Raw genomic sequence first — 15,689 nt, 5'->3', positions numbered from 1 at the left:
GTATCTCAAACACACAGTGCTAATGTAGATATTCCAAGGGTACCATGTAAAAATATAAGCATATGAGAAGTGACTGACTATAGCAGGCAGATATATTAGAGATTATAAGAAAACATCAAGTTGTAGATGTATTGCGACAGATAGAGCCTATATTAATTAACTACTAAAGCTAAAGATTACTAACTATACCTTACACAGTAATTTTGGGACACACATAGGAACATGAAACAAAACACAAGGTAGGATTGATAATAGAGCTCACAATTTCAAATTAGTAAGAGGACATTTCTGTATAACATTTAAGTGAGACTAATAGTTTTAGTTATCTTAAAAATAAGGTAAGTTAGGTAACTATGTACTTCACAATGGGCAACTACCAGTGTTTGTATAGTCATTCACACCTGTGTGGCTGATCTAGTCCAGGTTAGTGGTGCTGCACGTTGATATCCATTAATATAATGCCCTGGGTCACTACGCTCTGGGTATTGTTGAGATCTCTGCGGACCTTCCACAGATAAAGTGCAGTAGCCTGCATGTCAATCTCACGCAGATTAAAGGCTCCCTATCATAACGTAGGTCGCACACTCTGAATGGTAGAGCTCTGGGCAAACAAATATGAGGGCGCAGTCCGATGGCCTCTTAGCTCCGCTATGCAGCTCCAGAACTCTGTGAAAGCGTGGGTCTGCAAGATAGTGCGTCTATGTTGCGTAGCTGTCTTTAGGCTGTTAGATGGATTTTGGCACATGAGTCAGTCGTTCTTTTACTGCCCCAGAATCGGTAAAAACTTAGTAACCATTTCTCACATACAGATACGATCACAGTTTTGGTGAATTTATGCCATTTAATAAGGTGGTGTTGCCCTTGAGATGAGGAGCTTATTTAAATCACGGCCATCTGTTTGCCGGTATTATAGCTTTTAAGGCACCTGCTGTTAGTTGGCTCCTTTACTCCCAGTTTTAATCTGAATAGCCATTAAATTGTTCCCCTCACACTGAAAGTTTCAGCATGCTGTGAGATGGCGCAGTAAGTAAGTGTTGCTAGGGTCTCATAAGGCCTCAGTCAGTAAGGCACATGACATTAAATTTTGTGATCATGTCTGATATTTAGGTCTTTTTGAAAGATAGCATATGTAGCATAGTAAAAGTTGTCCAATGTATGACCCGGTGGTTTGGGCTATCATTTAGAGTGTACAGATCACGTACTGATTAAGGGTGCCAAGTGTAGGAGCGCCAGCAGCGTGAACAATTATGGTCATATTTATATAGTCTGTCAATGAGACTGTTCCGCAGACAGTAATTACTGATCATCCTCACCGGGAATCATGCCGCTTAGTACTCATGGTCAGACAGGCATTTGGAATCCCTGTGTCTCCCTGGTGCGTGATAACTAGCTCTTTCTCAGGCTTAAAAAATGGTGACCGAAGTATAGGCCCCGAACCGGAGCGCTATGTAACTGTGTAGTCCAGGGACGAAAATCACACCTGTCGCATCCGGTCACATCTCTAAGGATCCTACAAGGCAATGTGTAGCGGCTATCACCTTATTTAGCTCTGATGAAAGGTGATCTTATGTGTCGGCAATCAGAGCTCCCTTGTATTGCGGCCATATCTCACAGCTGCAGGCTCCGCCCCCCTGAATGCAATTTTTGTTTGTCTGAGGAAGGGGAGTGTGTCCCCGAAACGTCACGCTTGATTTATTAAAAAACTCTTCATTAAAAGACCAGAGAGTGCTTTCCATCATTCATATATTCATATCTGCTAGCACCCTGGCATTTAATATTTTGGAAGTGAGAGTGCTCTCATTAAATCATTATTATTAACCTTTGTAGCACCCACCAACTTTAGATTGCCTCTTTCAGTGAGGATTTCCTCAACAGTACTTCCTATACAGCCCACTATTGTGTGGGTATTTCTTTTATAATTTTTAGTTACACTGCAGCACCTGGCACCGTGTAACTTTTTCAGCCTGATGGATACAGATACAGGCTTAGAGGACACTCAAACTCTATCTTTCACAGAAAGTGATGCAGCTCGCATTTTATTTGAACAGGAGGTGGATACACAATCCAACAGTGATTCCAGCAATTCAATTTTCTTGGCACTATTGAAATTGAAGAAAAAAGAAATTGACTTGAGACTACACGGCAGTTACTTGTCAGAATATTACCGGAAGAAACTTATACCACGAGGATTCCGCATTAAGAATAGTCCCACCATTGGTAGAGCAAGTGTTGAATTCTGCAAAAGGTGGTGTGCAATTTTAAATAAGTGCTCCTTGGATTTGATCTTGCTGGTGACAGAAGAGGGGAGAACACAACTTGACAAAATCAAGGGTGATATACAAGAATATGAGAACACCAACACTCCAAAATTAATAGCTGATACCAGCTCAGATTGGCTAAACCAATTACAAACACAGCTGAAGGAATATAAAGATGCTTTGATCTCTTTTAAAAACAGAAAATTGGCAGCCGTGACAGAAGATCATAAAGACAAAAGTGTGTATCGGTGGCTGACAGGAGGGGAAGGGGACAATAGGTGCTTTAGACCCAGAAGACAGAGACGGTTTAGACAGTACACCAGGAGAAACCTTCAAACTATTGATACCAGTTCGGGCACGGATTCAGACACCCCACAGTCTGAACAGGGTCCATTACCACCATATAGAGGGACCTCACGCCCATACAGAGGAAATAGACAACAACAGTCTTTTTTAGGGGTGACCACTCGCTCAGCAGGAAGGGGAAGAGGAGGCCACACCCAAGAAGAGGTGGTCAGAGGCAGACCACCGTTCCCCCACCAACCTCCACCGTTACATCAATGAATAATAACTTGGTCATCAACATTAGTGATCGTGCCCTATCAGAGCCAGAGATCCAGCTTTTAAATAAGGGACTTAATTTTGTACCCACCAAAATGGGTGATCCGTTTGATCTGTGGATAGATCAACAGAAATTCCAGCGATCACTAAGACTCAAAGAACATTTCAGCAATAGCACAGCCTCTGAAACTGACATTCAATTCCGCAAATCCAGTAAGTTTGATCCCACCAGCTACAATTCGAGTATAAAAACATACTCTCGTTTGGTACAAAAGGATACCACTATGGCAAGTAAGCCGGAATTCAGAAACAACCTGACGAAGGAGGAATTTACAGCCATAAGAACTCTGTGGCTACAGACCCCAAGACGCCCAGCGGATAAAGGGGGAGCCACCGTGATAATGAATTATGAATACTACCGATCAGATATCCTGCTCCAACTCAGTGATACCATGACTTATTCACAACTCCAGAGAAATCCGACAAAAGAATTCCAGAAAGAAATTGATACTTTGGTGAAGGAAGGCGTAATGCAGGGATGGATTGATGAGAAGATAGCGGGCTTTTTAATAACAGAATATCCAAAATGTCCTATTCTGTATACCCTACCTAAAGTACACAAAAACCAAACTCAACCACCAGGGAGGCCCATTGTGTCTGTCCGTGAGTCCATCACATCACCACTGTCCCAGTTTGTGGACTTCTTTTTACAGCCCCTTGTTAAAAATATGAGATCATACACCAGAGATTCTATGGACTTGTTAGAAAAATTGGAAAATACAAGGCTGGAGGATCAGTGGCTACTAGTCACTGCCGATGTAAATAGTCTTTACACAGCCATACCACAAAAAGAGGGCATTAATAGGGTGGCGAGAGCACTGAATAGATACCCATATGTGGGTCCTCCTGCTCACTTTCTACTGCAGATCCTTGAATTGCGCCTGAGGCTGAATTATTTCAGATTCGAAAAGTCTTACTATTGCCAAATAAAAGGAACCGCCATGGGTTCGAATGTTGCCCCTTCATTCGCAAACTTATACATGGAGTTTTATGAGGAAGAAATTATGAAGGTGTTCCAAAAAGAAGAAATCTCCATATACCAGCTGTATATAAATGATCTGTTCATGGTATGGAGGGGTTCAAGGGAATCATTGGAGAAATGGTTCCTAGAATTGAATGAACTAGAACAGCCCATCAAATTCAAGATGTGTTACAGCGAAGATAGAGTTGAGTTCTTACACCTTTGTATCTTTAGGGATGGCAGTGGTATTGGAACTACACTGTATCAGAAACCAATGGACAGGAACTCTGTGCTACATGCACGTAGCTGTCACCCTACATCTCTTCTGAGAGCCATCCCCAAAGGCCAAATGTCCAGAGTGACTAGAAATAATACCAACAAGGAGACTCAGAAAACACAGCTCCAGGACATGGCGTTGAAATTCATGGCCAGGGGATATAAGTGGCAATACCTACTTGAGTGTATGGGCGAACAAGATGATGCCAAAGAAAAGGAGGAGAGATTGGCCACTAAACGCATGACCTTTACAACAAAATATTGTTCGGATACTAAGCATATTGGACATAACCTTAAGGCGCATTGGCATATCATTCAAAGTGACCCCACACTACCATTTAGATATTGGGATAGTCCGAGAGTAGGGTTTAAAAGAAATCGAAACCTAAGAGATCAACTGGTGGTGACTGACCCAGTACACTCTTATGATAACAAGAGTTGGCTAACTCATAATAAGAAGGTATGCTTTCAATGTATAGGGTGCACCACGTGTCACTCCATGATCCCTGGAGCCACCTTTTGCCATCCGGATACGAACCTTAACTACAAGATACATCATTACCTCACTTGTACTACACCCTTTGTGGTCTATCTCATCAATTGCCTGTGTGGGCTGTTCTACGTGGGAAAAACGGTTGACGACGCCCGCACCCGCATGGCCAACCATAGATCAGCGATTAGAGCTGCAATTAAGAAAGGAGGCAGTGACCAACCCGTAGCACACCATTTTGACACCAGTGGACATAGTGTCCAGGACTTAAGATTCAAGATCATTGACCATGTACCCGTACCCCCAAGAGGAGGGGATAGACATCGGACATTACTTCAACTAGAATCCAAATGGATGTACAAGTTGAACACACTACGCCCGAGGGGTCTCAATGTCAGCTTGGACTGGCATTGTTTTCTGTGAATCCAGGGGACTTATAACTCAGATGAGTCTACCAAGGGGATCTTAGATGGACATATATTGATCCCTGGACCATTCTTGAGTATCTGAGAGTCCATGACCCATTCTATATGCTCACTCCTTCAGATGATCTTCATTTCAGGTTTTTCTCCCCTTGGTTTCCTTTTCTACTTCTCTCTTATACTTTGTTATTTTTAGGTTTTGAGCCTGGTCTTACTCCTTCTTGTCTCATTCTTTTTCTTCCTCTCATGGTTTCGGTGTCTATCTCTGGAGGTTTTGTCTCTTCTTCTGCTGCTATTTCTGGGTTGTGTATCTCTATCTATTAATCATACTTAATTTATTTTATTTCTCTATTTCTTTACTTCTTGTGATTTTATGTTCTTTTCCTTTTTCTTTCTTTATTTATTTTATTTAATTTTATTTTATTTTATTTCACTTTATTCTTTTATTATTATTTTTTCATATATCATTTTATTTTTGATCTTTATTTTATGTTATTTTATTTTTATTTTTTATTATATTTATTATTATTTTTATTATTATTATTTTTATTTTTATTTATTTATTTTTATCTTTGGTTATATTTATTATGATTATTATTATTTATTACTTTAAGTTTATTTTATTTTATTTTATTTGTACTTGTTTTTCCAGTATTTTTTCTTTTCATTTTTATCTTTTTTATTTATTTTTTATTTATTTTTTGCATATTTTTTGTCTATTTCTTTGTTTGCCTGATTTTACTATGGTTATTATTCCAGTATTTATTGTCGCTTGGTCTAGTGATTCTTATATATGTCACATGTCAGACAGATTGCATTATGTTTATTCTGCTGATTTGGTCTATTGACTAACGGCTAGATTTGGAGTTTTGTTGGTAACGACCCGAAAAGCTAACGCCGGCTTTTTTCTGGCCGCACCATAAAAATAACTCTGGTATTGAGAGTCCACATAAAGGCTGCGTTAGGCTCCAAAAAAGGAGCATAGAGCATATTTAACGCAGCTTCAACTCTCGATACCAGAGTTGCTTACGCAAGCGGCCAGCCTCAAAAACCTGCTTGTGCACGATTCCCCCATAGGAAACAATGGGGCTGTTTGAGCAGAAAAAAAACCTAACACCTGCAAAAAAGCAGCGTTCAGCTCCTAACGCAGCCCCATTGTTTGCTATGCGGAAACACTTCCTACGTCTAGACCTAACACTCTAACATGTACCCCGAGTCTAAACACCCCTAACCTTACACTTATTAACCCCTAATCTGCCGCCCCCGCTATCGCTGACCCCTGCATATTATTATTAACCCCTAATCTGCCGCTCCGTAAACCGCCGCTACTTACATTATCCCTATGTACCCCTAATCTGCTGCCCTAACATCGCCGACCCCTATATTATATTTATTAACCCCTAATCTGCCCCCCACAACGTCGCCTCCACCTGCCTACACTTATTAACCCCTAATCTGCCGAGCGGACCTGAGCGCTACTATAATAAAGTTATTAACCCCTAATCCGCCTCACTAACCCTATAATAAATAGTATTAACCCCTAATCTGCCCTCCCTAACATCGCCGACACCTAACTTAAATTATTAACCCCTAATCTGCCGACTGGAGCTCATCGCTATTCTAATAAATGTATTAACCCCTAAAGCTAAATCTAACCCTAACACTAACACCCCCCTAAATTAAATATAATTTACATCTAACGAAATTAATTATCTCTTATTAAATAAATTATTCCTATTTAAAGCTAAATACTTACCTGTAAAATAAATCCTAATATATCTACAATATAAATTATAATTACATTGTAGCTATTTTAGGATTAATATTTATTTTACAGGCAACTTTGTAATTATTTTAACCATGTACAATAGCTATTAAATAGTTAAGAACTACTTAATAGTTACCTAGTTAAAATAATTACAAAATTACCTGTAAAATAAATCCTAACCTTAGTTAGAATTAAACCTAACACTATACTATCATTAAATTAATTAAATAAAATACCTACAATTACCTACAATTAAACCTAACACTACACTATCAATAAATAAATTAAATACAATTCCTACAAATAACTACAATGAAATAAACTAACTAAAGTACAAAAAATAAAAAAGAACTAAGTTACAAAAAATAAAAAATTATTTACAAACATAAGAAAAATATTACAACAATTTTAAACTAATTACACCTACTCTAAGCCCCCTAATAAAATAACAAAGACCCCCAAAATAAAAAATGCCCTACCCTATTCTAAATTACTAAAGTTCAAAGCTCTTTTACCTTACCAGCCCTGAACAGGGCCCTTTGCGGGGCATGCCCCAAGAAGTTCAGCTCTTTTGCCTGTAAAAAAAACATACAATCCCCCCCCAACATTACAACCCACCACCCACATACCCCTAATCTAACCCAAACCCCCCTTAAATAAACCTAACACTAAGCCCCTGAAGATCATCCTACCTTGTCTTCACCTCACCAGGTATCACCGATCCGTCCTGGCTCCAAAATCTTCATCCAACCCAAGCGGGGGCTGGCGATCCATCATCCGGTGGCTGAAGAGGTCCAGAAGAGGCTCCAAAGTCTTCATCCTATCCGGGAAGAAGAGGCGATCCGGACCGGCAACCATCTTGATCCAAGCGGCATCTTCTATCTTCATCCGATGACGACCGGCTCCATCCTGAAGACCTCCACCGCGGACCCATCTTCTTTGGGCGACGTCCAACTGAAGAATGACGGTTCCTTTAAGGGACGTCATCCAAGATGGCGTCCCTCGAATTCTGATTGGCTGATAGGATTCTATCAGCCAATCGGAATTAAGGTAGGAATATTCTGATTGGCTGATGGAATCAGCCAATCAGAATCAAGTTCAATCCGATTGGCTGATCCAATCAGCCAATCAGATTGAGCTCGCATTCTATTGGCTGTTCCGATCAGCCAATAGAATGCGAGCTCAATCTGATTGGCTGATTGGATCAGCCAATCGGATTGAACTTGATTCTGATTGGCTGATTCCATCAGCCAATCAGAATATTCCTACCTTAATTCCGATTGGCTGATAGAATCCTATCAGCCAATCAGAATTCGAGGGACGCCATCTTGGATGACGTCCCTTAAAGGAACCGTCATTCTTCAGTTGGACGTCGCCGGAAGAAGATGGGTGGAGGTCTTCAGGATGGAGCCTGTCGTCATCGGATGAAGATAGAAGATGCCGCTTGGATCAAGATGGTTGCCGGTCCGGATCGCCTCTTCTTCCCGGATAGGATGAAGACTTTGGAGCCTCTTCTGGACCTCTTCAGCCACCGGATGATGGATCGCCAGCCCCCGCTTGGGTTGGATGAAGATTTTGGAGCCAGGACGGATCGGTGATACCTGGTGAGGTGAAGACAAGGTAGGATGATCTTCAGGGGCTTAGTGTTAGGTTTATTTAAGGGGGGTTTGGGTTAGATTAGGGGTATGTGGGTGGTGGGTTGTAATGTTGGGGGGGTATTGTATGTTTTTTTTTACAGGCAAAAGAGCTGAACTTCTTGGGGCATGCCCCGCAAAGGGCCCTGTTCAGGGCTGGTAAGGTAAAAGAGCTTTGAACTTTAGTAATTTAGAATAGGGTAGGGCATTTTTTATTTTGGGGGTCTTTGTTATTTTATTAGGGGGCTTAGAGTAGGTGTAATTAGTTTAAAATTGTTGTAATATTTTTCTTATGTTTGTAAATATTTTTTTATTTTTTGTAACTTAGTTCTTTTTTATTTTTTGTACTTTAGTTAGTTTATTTCATTGTAGTTATTTGTAGATATTGTATTTAATTAATGTATTGATAGTGTAGTGTTAGGTTTAATTGTAGGTAATTATAGGTATTTTATTTAATTAATTTAATGATAGTATAGTGTTAGGTTTAATTGTAACTTAGGTTAGGATTTATTTTACAGGTAATTTTGTAATTATTTTAACTAGGTAGCTATTAAATAGTTCTTAACTATTTAATAGCTATTGTACATGGTTAAAATAATTACAAAGTTGCCTGTAAAATAAATATTAATCCTAAAATAGCTACAATGTAATTATAATTTATATTGTAGCTATATTAGGATTTATTTTACAGGTAAGTATTTAGCTTTAAATAGGAATAATTTATTTAATAAGAGTTAATTTATTTTGTTAGATTAAAATTATATTTAAGTTAGGGGGGTGTTAGTGTTAGGGTTAGACTTAGCTTTAGGGGTTAATACATTTATTAGAATAGCGGTGAGCTCCGGTCGGCAGATTAGGGGTTAATAATTGAAGTTAGGTGTCGGCGATGTTAGCGAGGGCAGATTAGGGGTTAATACTATTTATTATAGGGTTAGTGAGGTGGATTAGGGGTAAATAACTTTATTATAGTAGCGGTGCGGTCCGCTCGGCAGATTAGGGGTTAATAAGTGTAGGCAGGTGTAGGCGACGTTGAGGGGGGCAGATTAGGGGTTAATAAATATAATATAGGGGTCGGCGGTGTTAGGGGCAGCAGATTAGGGGTACATAGCTATAATGTAGGTGGCGGCGCTTTGCGGTCGGCAGATTTGGGGTTAATTATTGTAGGTAGCTGGCGGCGACGTTGTGGGGGGCAGATTAGGGGTTAATAAATATAATACAGGGGTCGGCGGTGTTAGGGGCAGCAGATTAGGGGTACATAAGTATAACGTAGGTGGTGGTCGGCAGATTAGGGGTTAAAAAAATTTAATAGAGTGGCGGCGATGTGGGGGGGCCTCGGTTTAGGGGTACATAGGTAGTTTATGGGTGTTAGTGTACTTTAGAGTACAGTAGTTAAGAGCTTTATGAACCGGCGTTAGCCCAAAAAGCTCTTAACTACTGACTTTTTTCTGCGGCTGGAGTTTTGTCGTTAGATTTCTAACGCTCACTTCAGCCACGACTCTAAATACCGGAGTTAGAAAGATCCCATTGAAAAGATAGGATACGCAATTGACGTAAGGGGATCTGCGGTATGGAAAAGTCGCGGCTGAAAAGTGAGCGTTAGACCCTTTTTTGAGTGACTCCAAATACCGGAGTTAGCCTAAAACCAGCGTTAGGAGCCTCTAACGCTGGTTTTCACGGCTAACGCCAAACTCCAAATCTAGGCCTTAGTGTTCTTTACATAGGATGGCGATTGTAAGCCAGCCGTAATCATGTGGCAATATATTTATTCAGATCTTGTTCAGCACCCGATTTTTATTTGCAGTTGCTATGGTAATTAATTAGTATAAGGTTATGCTGATTTTTTGAAGTTGCCGTGATTGGGTTCAATGAAGAGCGGGTAACATTTTATTAAATTGATTTTTAGTTAGATCTATTAAAGTGTAGCATAGACTTAGCGGTCATTGTAAGGATTTCCCCTTCAGTGGATTTGTGTACAAGGTTGCTAAAGCAACCAACCGCTGTGTAAGACATGGCGCGCAATGCTTGATGTATAAGGTTGCTATGGCAACTAACCATGAATGTGGCATGGCGCCCAGCACCGACGTCACTGCATGGCCGTGAGGAGCGTGTCTCTCGCCTTACTCCAAGTAACCGCATACATCAAACAGGTATTGTAACACTGACCAAATGGATAGAGTTGTAATCTTCTTTTTTAGTAATATAGTTTAATCGTAAGTAAAGGTATGTCTTTGTAAAACTTGGTTTCTGGGGTTGAACCCTAATACGGTCCCTGATGTTTAAAGGTATCCAATGCCCATCTAGGTTGTCTTTATCACGAGTAATCAGTTGATATTGCACGTATCACAGTTTGTTTATAGTTCACTTTAACCAGGGTGTTAGATATATAATAGATGTATATGTACACTTGTGTGTGATGATAATATTTTGACGCCATTATAATTAGCACATTATAAGAATTAATGCATTTTTATAGTTTATTGATCACATCTATTGCTCTGTGTAATGATTTATTTGATTTATTTGATTTATTTTATGTATACAGAGCTCTTCTGTTTTGTACTTTACACTAGGCTTTGGATAGCCAGTACTTGTTTATTGAGGATCACCATGACAACTGTCTTTTGAAATTTGGCGCAATTTTTTCACTGGGGGAGGGGCTTGTTTTGTTTAAATTTTCAGTTGAATGCAATTTTTGTTTGTCTGAGGAAGGGGAGTGTGTCCCCGAAACGTCACGCTTGATTTATTAAAAAACTCTTCATTAAAAGACCAGAGAGTGCTTTCCATCATTCATATATTCATATCCGCTAGCACCCTGGCATTTAATATTTTGGAAGTGAGAGTGCTCTCATTAAATCATTATTATTAACCTTTGTAGCACCCACCAACTTTAGATTGCCTCTTTCAGTGAGGATTTCCTCAACAGTACTTACTATACAGCCCACTATTGTGTGGGTATTTCTTTTATAATTTTTAATGACACTGCAGCACCTGGCACCGTGTAACTTTTTCAGCCTGATGGATACAGATACAGGCATAGAGGACACTCAAACTCTATCTTTCACAGAAAGTGATGCAGCTCGCATTTTATTTGAACAGGAGGTGGATACACAATCCAACAGTGATTCCAGCAATTCAATTTTCTTGGCACTATTGAAATTGAAGGAAAAAGAAATTGACCTGAGACTACACGGTAGTTACTTGTCAGAATATTACCGGAAGAAACTTATACCACGAGGATTCTTCATTAAGAATATTCCCACCATTGGTAGAGCAAGTGTTGAATTCTGCAAAAGGTGGTGTGCAATTTTAAATAAGTGCTCCTTGGATTTGATCTTGCTGGTGACAGAAGAGGTGAGAACACAACTTGACAATATCAAGGGTGATATACAAGAATATGAGAACACCAACACTCCAAAATTAATAGCTGATACCAGCTCAGATTGGCTAAACCAATTAAAAACACAGCTGAAGGAATATAAAGATGCTTTGATCTCTTTTAAAAACAGAAAATTGGCAGCCGTGACAGAAGATCATAAAGACAAAAGTGTGTATCGGTGGCTGACAGGAGGGGAAGGGGACAATAGGGGCTTTAGACCCAGAAGACAGAGACGGTTTAGACAGTACACCAGGAGAAACCTTCAAACTATTGATACCAGTTCGGGCACGGATTCAGACACCCCACAGTCTGCACAGGGTCCATTACCACCATATAGAGGGACCTCACGCCCATACAGAGGAAATAGACAACAACAGTCTTTTTAGGGGTGACCACTCGCTCAGCAGGAAGGGGAAGAGGAGGCCACACCCAAGAAGAGGTGGTCAGAGGCAGACCACCGTTCCCCCACCAACCTCCACCGTTACATCAATGAATAATAACTTGGTCATCAACATTAGTGATCGTGCCCTATCAGAGCCAGAGATCCAGCTTTTAAATAAGGGACTTAATTTTGTACCCACCAAAATGGGTGACCCGTTTGATCTGTGGATAGATCAACAGAAATTCCAGCGATCACTAAGACTCAAAGAACATTTCAGCAATAGCACAGCCTCTGAAACTGACATTCAATTCCGCAAATCCAGTAAGTTTGATCCCACCAGCTACAATTCGAGTATAAAAACATACTCTCGTTTGGTACAAAAGGATACCACTATGGCAAGTAAGCCGGAATTCAGAAACAACCTGACGAAGGAGGAATTTACAGCCATAAGAACTCTGTGGCCACAGACCCCAAGATTATCATCCGCCCAGCGGATAAAGGGGGAGCCACCGTGATAATGAATTATGAATACTACCGATCAGATATCCTGCTCCAACTCAGTGATACCATGACTTATTCACAACTCCAGAGAAATCCGACAAAAGAATTCCAGAAAGAAATTGATACTTTGGTGAAGGAAGGCGTAATGCAGGGATGGATTGATGAGAAGATAGCGGGCTTTTTAATAACAGAATATCCAAAATGTCCTATTCTGTATACCCTACCTAAAGTACACAAAAACCAAACTCAACCACCAGGGAGGCCCATTGTGTCTGCCCGTGAGTCCATCACATCACCACTGTCCCAGTTTGTGGACTTCTTTTTAGTCTTTACACAGCCATACCACAAAAAGAGGGCATTAATAGGGTGGCGAGAGCACTGAATAGATACCCATATGTGGGTCCTCCTGCTCACTTTCTACTGCAGATCCTTGAATTGAGCCTGAGGCTGAATTATTTCAGATTCGAAAAGTCTTACTATTGCCAAATAAAAGGAACCGCCATGGGTTTGAATGTTGCCCCTTCATTCGCAAACTTATACATGGAGTTTTATGAGGAAGAAATTATGAAGGTGTTCCAAAAAGAAGAAATCTCCATATACCAGCGGTATATAGATGATCTGTTCATGGTATGGAGGGGTTCAAGGGAATCATTGGAGAAATGGTTCCTAGAATTGAATGAACTAGAACGGCCCATCAAATTCAAGATGTGTTACAGCGAAGATAGAGTTGAGTTCTTAGACCTTTGTATCTTTAGGGATGGCAGTGGTATTGGAACTACACTGTATCAGAAACCAACGGACAGGAACTCTGTGCTACATGCACGTAGCTGTCACCCTACATCTCTTCTGAGAGCCATCCCCAAAGGCCAAATGTCCAGAGTGACTAGAAATAATAACAACAAGGAGACTCAGAAAAAACGCTCCAGGACATGGCATTGAAGTTCATGGCCAGGGGATATAAGTGGCAATACCTACTTGAGTGTATGGGCAAACAAGATGATGCCAAAGAAAAGGAGGAGAGAATGGCCACTAAACGCATGACCTTTACAACAAAATATTGTTCGGAATACTAAGCATATTGGACATAACCTTAAGGCGCATTGGCATATCATTCAAAGTGACCCCACACTACCATTTGGAGATTGGGATAGTCCGAGAGTAGGGTTTAAAAGAAATCGAAACCTAAGAGATCAACTGGTGGTGACTGACCCAGTACACTGTTATGATAACAAGAGTTGGCTAACTCATAATAAGAAGGGATGCTTTCGATGTATAGGGTGCACCACGTGTCACTCCATGATCCCTGGAGCCACCTTTCGCCACCCGGATACGAACCTTAACTACAAGATACATCATTACCTCACTTGTACTACACCCTTTGTGGTCTATCTCATCAATTGCCCGTGTGGGCTGTTCTACGTGGGAAAAACGGTTGATGATGCCCGCACCCGCATGGCCAACCATAGATCAGTGATTAGAGCTGCAATTAAGAAAGGAGGCAGTGACCAACCCGTAGCACACCATTTTGCCACCAGTGGACATAGTGTCCAGGACTTAAGATTCAAGATCATTGACCATGTACCCGTACCCCCAAGAGGAGGGGATAGACATCGGACATTACTTCAACTAGAATCCAAATGGATGTACAAGTTGAACACACTATGCCCGAGGGGTCTCAATGTCAGCTTGGACTGGCATTGTTTTCTGTGAATCCAGGGGACTTATAACTCAGATGAGTCTACCAAGGGGATCTTAGATGGACATATATTGATCCCTGGACCATTCTTGAGTATCTGAGAGTCCATGACCCATTCTATATGCTCACTCCTTCAGATGATCTTCATTTCAGGGTTTTCTCCCCTTGGTTTCCTTTTCTACTTCTCTCTTATACTTTGTTATTTTTAGGTTTTGAGCCTGGTCTTACTCCTTCTTGTCTCATTCTTTTTCTTCCTCTCATGGTTTCGGTGTCTATCTCTGGAGGTTTTGTCTCTTCTTCTGCTGCTATTTCTGGGTTGTGTATCTCTATCTATTGATCATACTTAATTTATTTTATTTCTCTATTTCTTTACTTCTTGTTATTTTATGTTCTTTTCCTTTTTCTTTCTTTCTTTATTTTATTTAATTTTATTTTATTTCACTTTATTCTTTTATTATTATTTTTTCATATCTCATTTTATTTTTGATCTTTATTTTATGTTATTTTATTTTTATTTTTTATTTTTATTATTTTTATTATTATTTTTATTTTTTTTATTATTATTTTTATTTCTATTTTTATTTATTTATTTTTATCTTTAGTTATATTTAATATGATTATTATTATTTATTACTTTAAGTTTATTTTATTTTATTTTATTTGTACTTGTTTTTCCAGTATTTTTTCTTTTCTTTTTTATCTTTTTTATTTTTGCCTGATTTTACTATGGTTATTATTCCAGTATTTATTGTCGTTTGGTCTAGTGATTCTTATATATGTCACATGTCAGACAGATTGCATTATGTTTATTCTGCTGATTTGGTCTATTGACTTAGTGTTCTTTACATAGGATGGCGATTGTAAGCCAGCCGTAATCATGTGGCAATATATTTATTCAGATCTTGTTCAGCACCCGATTATTATTTGCAGTTGCTATGGTAATTAATTAGTATAAGGTTATGCTGATTTTTTGAAGTTGCCGTGATTGGGTTCAATGAAGAGCGGGTAACATTTTATTAAATTGATTTTTAGTTAGATCTATTAAAGTGTAGCATAGACTTAGCGGTCATTGTAAGGATTTCCCCTTCGGCGGATTTGTGTACAAGGTTGCTAAAGCAACCAACCGCTGTGTAAGACATGGCGCGCAATGCTTGATGTATAAGGTTGCTATGGCAACTAACCTTGAATGTGGCATGGCGCCCAGCAACCACGTCACAGCATGGCCGTGAGGAGCGTGTCTCTCGCCTTACTCCAAGTAACCGCATACATCAAACAGGTATTGTAACACTGACCAAATGGATAGA

This window comes from Bombina bombina, chromosome 4, assembly GCF_027579735.1.
Source record: "Bombina bombina isolate aBomBom1 chromosome 4, aBomBom1.pri, whole genome shotgun sequence".
NCBI lineage: Eukaryota > Metazoa > Chordata > Amphibia > Anura > Bombinatoridae > Bombina > Bombina bombina.
Note: the sequence above shows the minus strand (reverse complement) of the source record.